General features: G+C 40.7%; 1 long non-coding RNA gene across 2 annotated transcripts; it reads left to right on the top strand.

Annotated features, from left to right (window-relative positions):
* Nucleotides 1–1,453: 1,453 nt before the first annotated feature.
* LOC128430976 (uncharacterized) lies at nt 1,454–2,985 on the top strand. Of its 2 annotated transcripts, XR_008334088.1 has the most exons (4): nt 1,454–1,528; nt 1,607–1,642; nt 2,158–2,242; nt 2,356–2,985. It is a non-coding gene; the product is annotated as an uncharacterized LOC128430976 (long non-coding RNA). The 2 variants fall into 2 exon arrangements; XR_008334089.1 differs by lacking the exon at nt 1,607–1,642.
* The last annotated feature ends 6,461 nt before the right edge of the window (nt 2,986–9,446 follow it).

A 9,446-nucleotide genomic window follows, 5' to 3' on the forward strand; every position in this document is an offset into this window, starting at 1 on the left:
CGCACGTGTCTCTTGATTATATATACAGTTTATGCTCTTGATGAGGTTTTAATGTCGCAGCTGAGGAAGTTTCGAGCGAACACGAAGAGAAACAAGAAGCTAGAACTCCCGATAAACGACAGGAAGTCAACGCTAGTAAGTTATTTAATGTAAACTTGAGAAGTTTACAGAGTTTAGTTGAGTTTCAGTTTTAATGGTGGAAGCAAATCCGCGTGTTCCAGTGTTTATTAACACAGTGAGGAGGAGATGAGGACTTCTGTCAACAAACAAACAAATGTAAGAAGTTAAACTTGAGTTTTTTTTTTTAAATGATGCGCAGTTTGTAAGTTTTAATGATGTATAATGACATTTAGAGAATGGCTGTTTATAGGCCAGTCAGTGGGAACTAGTTTAGCCTGGTCGGCTCAGTTTGTCAACGCATTTCTTTGTCCATCGGTCATAATGCAGCCCCTGACGTATGAATGTGGCCATGAATATGGACGCTGTAACTCCGCTGTCCCTCCTGCCCTGATTGTGTCGGAGGGATTCCACTCGCTCGCTCTTGGCAGCGCTCCCAGTGGCCTGTGGAGGAGGAGGAGATGTTTTTAATGAAATAGCTTGACCTTTGTCTATTGCACTCGCATGCCCTGTCTATAAAGTACACCACAACTGAATGCTGCTCAGTGTGGGAGGCAAACAGCAGCTAATACAACCTGGGGCGGTGATTCTCAGTATCTGCTGAAACAGCCCTGGGTATTTTTTTTAGTGCAGAGGTTCAACTTTTCTGTTCTGGATTTCCAGAGCTGATAGTAAAATATATAATTTCGATTCCAATTGTATTCAGCTGATGATTCCAGAAGTCTGTGTGTATTTGGAACACGTGTCTTAGGCTTCACACTTGACATGTGCAGTTTTGAATTTGATGTGATTAGCACACACAGTAGGTTCAGTATAAACAGTATAAACAGCGCCTTGCGGTCAGAGGGGCTTGGGCAGCGTGCCTCAGTCTGTGGACCGAGATGAACTTATCTTCTGCTCTGCCAGATCCTTTTGATAATTATGAATTTTTTTTATTTAACAACATCAAACTGACCTGAGCGTTCGTGTGTGTCGCAGATGCTGATCTCCCTCATGGCGACACCATTCACAGAATCATTATCTTAAGCAATTTGTCCACAAAATAAAAGCACATTCTTAATTTTGTTGCTAAAATACTTTATATCGAGCTGAATTACAGAGCTTTTATTTTGAAAACTTGTGTCTGAAGATTGTGTTTGTTACTTTATGAAAACTGATACTCCAGTTTGAGATTCACTGAACGTTGAGTAAACAGGTGAACTGCTCTTTGTGTTCGTCGGACTTTTCTTGCCACAGCTCAATTCCTGAGGGTCATTCTTTCTTTCTCAATTTCAGCAAGATAACGTGCAACCAGCATCAGCACCGGCCCAAACAGCCCCTTCCAAACAGGCAGGTTGATGAAGGCTTCTACAGGTGTGCGTCAGACAGCTGCAGAGTCCAGAGAGCTGGTTATCAGTGAGACCGGACAGAGGTCAGCTGAACATCATCACTCTGCTGTGTGTTCTATAGAAGTGGATCAGTGTCACATATCAACTGTTGTTTCTTTTAGGAAACTTCACATCAGAGGAGACTCCAGCCTCCACTGGTATTTTTCTTATTCATATACATCTACTTGTTTTGGAGGAAATACTCAATATTAATCAACACATTTTCCATTATTGAGTGAAGCCTTTTGGTTGTCTGGTTCTCCTCCTGCTCTGTCTTTTCATCAAGGTCTAATTTCATCAGGAAGATCCCTCAGGATCTAATGAGATGAAAGAAACTACAATGGGACTCAGTAGAGCGCATATTCAACAAGGCCCAGCAGTCCCCTTAAATACAATCAAGCTGCACCAAATTTCACACACTCATAGATATCAGTCCTCTACATACGGCAGAGTTTTTTCATTAAGGTCCAAGAATTATTCCCTAGGAAAACGTTTTAAAAGCACAATGTTAAAGAAAGAGTTAAAAAATGACTGGATCGGCTTAATACCAAAATACAGTGGGCCCTTTCCTGACACTTACTACATCTGTCTGCCAAGTTGATTGGAAATCCAATTGTTGTTGTTATTATAACAGTTTTATTTATTTAAACAAGTATTATGTCGTCTTGATCAGGTTCCTGTAAATGGATCATTGCTTCATGTGGGGTTCTACTTCTGATCGTCATTCCTTTGACTGTTTGGCTCGTTTGTCACTACAGGTTAGTATTTATAAAATTTTCATCCGTCTTGACTTCCTACTTTCTACTGCATGAACGACAAGCCCAACAGGTGGTGAAGTAAATGATTCACTGCCTGTTGTATTTTCTTGAAGGTACCAGAAGTTCTGCACTTGGAGCTGCTGGCCTGTTTCCAAACAGGAAGTTCCAGCAGGGGTGCTTCCTGCCACCAAGTTGGATGTGACGGAGGTGCAGTGGGACCTGTCCTGGATGGAGATGTCCAACCTGTTGGAAAAGGATTCTTATTGTGGCACTTAAAGGGAAACTCTCTTCTGAAGCCCAGAGACTTAACTATTGGGTCAAACCTATGAGAAAGCTCAGTCAGTGCTGCAATGTGTAGTATTTGATGGTCACATGTCAAAATAGTGCTACCTGATATATTTTTGAATTGAATTAAATGAAATGTTTAGGATTTATAAGGATGACTACATTTGCTGATGGTGCAGATTTGATAGCTTCCAATACAAATGTTATTGTTTCAGTTGTCACATTTGTCAATGTCAATACTCTTGCACATTTAAACGTCTCTCCTTTGAGTACATTTTGAAACTAAGAATCGTATTTGTTATATCTTATTATCTAATCATTAATATAATTGACTGTTCTAAATCATTTTACATGTATCATTTCTCCTGTGTTTGTTCGAGGTTCCATGTTGTTTGCTCCCTTTGAATCGTTATTTGCTATTTCTTGTCGTCTGAAGTTATAAAAGTCATGGAAATCGTCGTGCTTGTTTTATATCTTTTAAGGCAGAACAAACAACTACCAAGAAACTAGAAATAACTATAAAGATTAACCAAACAAATGAAGTTCATATATTCCAACAGCCTCTATAGCGGTCAAACCAGTTAGGCCTCATTGATAGACCATGTTAGCTACCAATTTGTTGCATTTTGCATTAATAGATCACTACAAACAGTACACGTCTTCTTAAATAGACCTAAAATCAACTTTTGACAGAAAGATGTTAAGAATCTCCAGTACTAAGAATCTAAAACAGTAAAAATTAACTCTGAGATGTTTTTGAAATCCGACCTTCAAAATCATACTGTCATGCCATGTGTAAGGTAGGGCAGTCGGTGGATGAACAGAATGTGTGTCCATTCATCGTTGAGGAAGATATCAGGAAGTCCTACTGACAAACATTGTTGTGCATTTTAAAGAACAAAGTATTTTCATGTGAGAGAACAAGCATTTCAATGAAAACTAGGGCTGCGCAAAATGATCAAAATGTCATATCCTCTTGTAGAAGTCATTTCATATCCAGTTAGTCATATGTATTGTAATTGGTCATCCGTCTCCGTGATTCTTTAGGTTTTGTTTGAGCTAAGAGTTGAATTACTCTCATCCATAGACACCTATGAAGGTATTTTCTGCTGCAAAACACTTGTGCAATGGAATTTGTGGTTGTAGAAAATCGTCTTATCTTAAATATTCTCCATACAGTGTGACATGAACCTCTTGGTAAAATAAATTTAAACTATTTAAGTCTGAATTTTGTTTGGAAATATCCTGGGTTGTATAATGTTCACATGTTCGTTTGTGATGAAATACTGCGGCTAAGAGTTACACGACGAAATGAACAATGTATTTAGTTTCATTTATTACATGCATATGTTAATGTATATAAACATATATGTAAATATATATTGTATATATATATAATATGTATATATATATATATATATATATAAATACTAAGACAAGAAGGTGATAAGACAGGAGCCATTAAAAAAATTAAAGATCAGATGCTGCAAGAATGACGCAATTAAAAGTCCACCAAAATGAAACGTCCTGTTTTTATTTACAGAAATAAATGATCGCAAAACTTCCTCATCAGTAGGTGGTTATATCACCATAGCAACCAGATGCTAAGATTTGAAATAGAAGATTATTTTGATTGACAGGGACACTCTCTCAATACCTCCTTTGATGCTTTGATGAACAGCATCAAAGTTGGTATTTTGATAGGAGACCTCTGATTGGCTGTTGATTGCTTTAAATACTGTTACATTTTAAGACAGTTGCTGTTGCACTCTGACCTTGACTGAGGTAAGTCATGTCTCACCCTCTCTCTGTGTTTACCCAGCATGCTAACCAATACAATTCAGGCTCATTATTCAAGTTTGAAATTAAACCACTGTATAATATGAAGCTTCTGCTGTTACATGTTGATAATGTGCGGTTTTCTGTTGCTTTTATGACAAATGTGAAAATATCGTTGCTGGCTTCTTTTGTGTTTTCTGCTGCTTATCTTAATGAGTGATATGTGTTAACGTGATGCTAAGTAGCGTTAGGTCGCCGAGGCCAGGCAGAGCGAGGCATTGTGGACAAAACACCTGTAGCACCAGGAAAGTTCCCATTTCCCAGCTTATTCTACCAAACGATGTGTTTTGTAACATTGGGAAGATTAACCTTGGTGTTTAACTTTAGTATTTAAGATAAAGTAAAAAAACAACAGCTTCCATCACTGCCAATCAAATTCAGATTCAAATTCAAATCAAAGGGGCTTGGTGCCATGGTGATTGATGAGGGAAGTTTTATTTCCCCAAAAAATTTACTGGTGATTTTTTGGTTAATGTGTAGTTTGAATGTGTTGAAGGACAAGTTGACGGAAGCTTAAGTTAATTCTAGGAGCACATTACATGAGGTGTGTAGCTGCTTTAAGGAAAAAAACAATCCCTCTCTATTGGGTCTAATGTTATTTCAGAGAAAACTTTTCTGGAAGGAGCATCATCTTGCATAACTTGCTCACACGGTCCCATTTTTTTACTCTCACAAATTTCAAATATATCTGTGTGTCCGGCAAAGTCTTGGAATTCTCCCGATGTCTTTATTTCACAGATAGGACTTATAGTTTCTGAATTATAGTTGTTTGAGTGGTGCACTCAGAGTTTAGATTTCTCTCTTCCCAGTGAGGAGAGAGCAGTTGCATTCAGTTGAGTTTCCATGGCAACCAGATACACACGTAGCAAGAGGGGAGTCTCTCTCTCTCTCTCACTCTCTCTCTCTCTCTCTCTCTCTCTCTCTCTCTCTCTCTCTCTCTCTCTCTCTCAATCTCAATCTCTCGCTTAAACCAGCCAGTCTGTCTCTCTCTCTCTCTCTCATTCTCTCTGCGTGTGTCTCTCTATCTGTGTCAATTGTTTTATATTGAATGTTTGATTGATCAAATTCACCTAAATCTTACACACTATTTCATCCTGTCACCTGCAGACATAAAGCCTTTTGACTTCAAGTTCCAGACAAGAGCAGAAACTTCTTCGGAAAACAGTGCATCAACTCATCCAACAGCTTCTTCAAAAGATACATCTACTCTCTGTGGTGAACCATGGAGAAACCAGATATTCTGAAGATCCTCAATGACGAACTCCTCACAGCCTACAGGAAGATCAATGCTCTTAAGGAGGAGGTGTGGCAGCTGCAAGACCAGCTTCAAGACAGAGATGAGATCATAAAGATGGCGGTGGAGAAGGAGAAGGAGAAAGAGAAGGAGAAAGAGAAGGAGAAAGAGAAGGAGAAAGAGAAAGAGAAAGAGAAGAGGAAGGAGATTGAGACCGAGACCGAGAAGGAGAATGAGATCCAGGCCCTGACGGAGAAGGTGGAGCAGCTGGAAAACCAGCTGAAAGAGAAAGATGTTGTCATAGCGAAGGAGGTGAAGAAACGGCGCGCTCGCCTCAGGGCCTATCTCGACTGCCTTGCTGAGCTAACTGACTGTCAGGCCAAGGTTAAGCTGATGGAAGCAAGGCTGCACCAGGAGCGACCCCAGCCTGATACAGGATGTAGCAGTGAGGTGGAGGTGGAGGTGGAGGTGGAGAAGGAGAAGGAGAAAGAGAAAGAGAAAGAGAAAGAGAAGGAGAAAGAGAAGGAGAAGGAGAAGGAGAAAGAGAAAGAGAAGGAGAAAGAGAAGGAGAAAGAGAAGGAGAAGTACAAGGACAAGGAGAAGGACAAGGAGAAGGAGAAACTTGTGACGATCTACAATGTCGAAATCCTCCGAGCCAACAGGAACATTTTGATTCTTAAGGAGGAGGTGTGGCGGCTGGAAAACCATCTTAAAGACAGAGATGATATCATAAAGATGGCGGTGGAGAAGGAGAAGGAGGAGGAGAAGGAGAAGGAGAAGGAGACGGAGAAGGAGAAGGAGAAGGAGATTAAGATTGAGACTGAGACCGAGAGGGAGATGGAGACGGAGAAGGAGAATGAGATCCAGGCCCTGACGGAGAAGGTGGAGCAGCTGGAAAACCAGCTGAAAGACAAAGATGTTGTCATAACGAAGGAGGTAGAGAAAGGGCATGCTCGCCTCAGGGCCTATGTTGACTGCTTGGCCGAGCTCACTGACTGTCAGGCCAAGGCAAAAATTCTGGAGGCAAGTCTGCACAAGTGAGCAGCGAGGTGGAGGTCAACATGGAGAAGGAGAACGAGAAGGTGCTTGCTTCAGGGCCGAAAGGAGACGAAACTGCAGCAGGAGAAAACTCCAACTATGGGACTGAGCTACAGAAAGGAGGAGGCCGAGATGAGCTGGAGGAGAGAGAAGAGGTGGAGAAGCCCCCGCCCTCACCCTTTTTCTACTCCTCAAAACAAACCCCTCCCCTGTCCCCCTTTGTACATATTTTAAATGATCTAATGATGTGTTGTAAATATGTTAAACTTTTTGAATAAAAATAACTAGTACAGTAAGATCTACCTCTGTCTTTCTGAATATACACACAGGATTCATTGATCAATTAACACAGTGTTGGAGTGAAACAAATCAGTGTGATTCATTTAGTTTGCTACTATTCATACGAACACAGCAGAGCATAGACAAACAATGTTTCTTAACTTTTTTACATTTGGTCAAATCTATATATTAATTATGACAACAATACAATAATAATACTATCATCTCATCTGAGGGCCCACCCATCACACTGACCACGCCCATCTGACACGCACACACACTCACACATGCACACAAACACACACACACACACATGCTCATTATGGGATGCGTCCAGGGGTGGACTGGCCATCTGGCATACCGGGCATCGTCCCGGTGGGCCGTTGACCCAATGTGGGCCGGTCTGGTCCGCTCTGGTTTTTTTTTTTTTTTTTTTTTTTCTCTTCTTCCTCTCTAAATTCCCTCCAATTGGGCCGGCCAATTGGCTACAGAGGGCTAGCAGTGTGTTGCCAGCATCGACACATATGATTGGCCTATTGTTTGTCATTGTCAATCAATCATTGGCTGACAGGCTCAGAGAGCCCTGACAGTGCTGTCAATCACAACACAAACCAGGGTGGGGCGGGACCTCATGGCATTGGCGGGGGGAGTCGCGGGACGGGCTGCTGCTGAGACAGAAACTTAAAATGGATATTAAGAGTAAAAAGCGCCCGGGTGGCGCTGAGAAGCATCGGGAAAAAAAGCTGAAGTGTCTGGAGGTGGAGGCTGCTACATGTGGCAAACTGACGGACCTGTTTGGTGCCGGGTTCACCAGCCCAGCAGCAGCAGGTGCGCCGGGAGACGAGCGAGGAGGACTCGACAATGATGAGCGAGTGGAGGCAGACGTGGTAAGGAACGTTGGCCTGGGGCTGGCTAGGCTACATTTTTTAGACATGTCCAAAACAAAGTAGAAAACGTTTTTGATTTTGTTTTAATTTGCCGAATTGTGATATTATGGGTTATTATTGTTCAGATGATTTAGCTAAGCTAGCTAAGAGCTGCTAACGTCGTTTACTGTTGCCATAGCTGAGCTGTAAATAGAGATGCAGAATCAAGCTGTATTGAAAACAGAATACAAGTAAACCTATAGGGAATAATTAGTTTAATTTGAAATATTTGCCATTGAATTTATTGTAATCTTTCAATTCATTTATTGTTTACTGAGGTGATAACTATTTAATAGGTATAATTTGTGTGTAAATGTTCCACTGATAAGGTGAGAAATATTTAATATTATTGTTATTATCACACAAGTTTTATTGTGCTTATGTGTTGATCCTTAATGGTGTGATCATGTACACTAAATGATCAATTATTCTCCATTACAGGTTGTTGTGATATATTTGAGGAGTCGTTCTCCCTCTGTTTTATATGTGGACATTTGGGACCACTGTTAGAATTTGGTAAGTTTATCATGTATTTTTTAATGTATAAATTCATACTTCATAATTATAATAATTTTCAAAAGGTTTTAAAAGAAACACACATCCAAAAGTTCTCAACTCTAGGTGCAGGACAGAGGAAAACATTTTCTTTAATTTTCAGACATTATAATGTATCCATGTCCTTCTCAGGTTGACCACTTGACATGTAAGAGCCTGAGGAGTTGTTTTCCAGACACAGGTAGAGCTAACAGGGGCGTCACCCTGGGCCTGCCCTTTTGGGCTGGGCTTCAGCTGCAGATCTAAAGGTTGCTTCCAGGGGCATGGGGCCCTCAGCCTTTGTTTTTCTTTGCTTCTGCACCTTACAACATACATCACACCTTATTTTCACACATCCAAACACTGTTAACACCACTGACGCGTAACATATTTTACACATCCCACTACGTAGTTAGAGCTATCTTGATTTGGAGTTAAATAAATTTACTTTTGGCTTGAGAGGTTTGTGTGTGGCCTCCCTTCTTGTTGCCATCTTTGAGCTAGGTGGTAACAGTAGTATGCATGAGAGAAGACGCTGCGAGATTTGTGGACTTCTATGTGGTGTCCGCTGATAATGTAGTGGGCTGGTCTGGACAGACAATGCCAGGGCTGAATTTTTGTCCCAGTCCACCCCTGTTTGTCAGTGTTAATGGTGGAAGCTGATATAGCTGATATATATTATATTTCACAATAACTTAAGTTTGAAGACTGATTTTTGTATTTGATTAAAGCATTAATAGTTTATTATTGAGTAGAGTTACATATTGAGTGTTGCTGGTTTGTATCTGCATTGATGCAGAATATTTGTAGATTCCATCCACAGACACTAGATGGGGCTAACTCAAACAGGAGAGAAGTTGGTGTATGCAAACAACAATTTGGCTCCTACACATCTGCCCCCAAATGTCCAAGCATGACAGAATTACCAGCCAACATTTACTATAGAGACATGCATTACTTTAAGTTTCTTTTCGAAGCAGGTAGTTTTGTTTTGGCCTCTCTAGGATGCTTGCTTTTGTCTTGAGTCCAACTTACTGGACCAGTCCATTAGAATCAGGCCTCGTCTCAA

This window comes from Pleuronectes platessa, chromosome 24, assembly GCF_947347685.1.
Source record: "Pleuronectes platessa chromosome 24, fPlePla1.1, whole genome shotgun sequence".
Classification (NCBI taxonomy): domain Eukaryota; kingdom Metazoa; phylum Chordata; class Actinopteri; order Pleuronectiformes; family Pleuronectidae; genus Pleuronectes; species Pleuronectes platessa.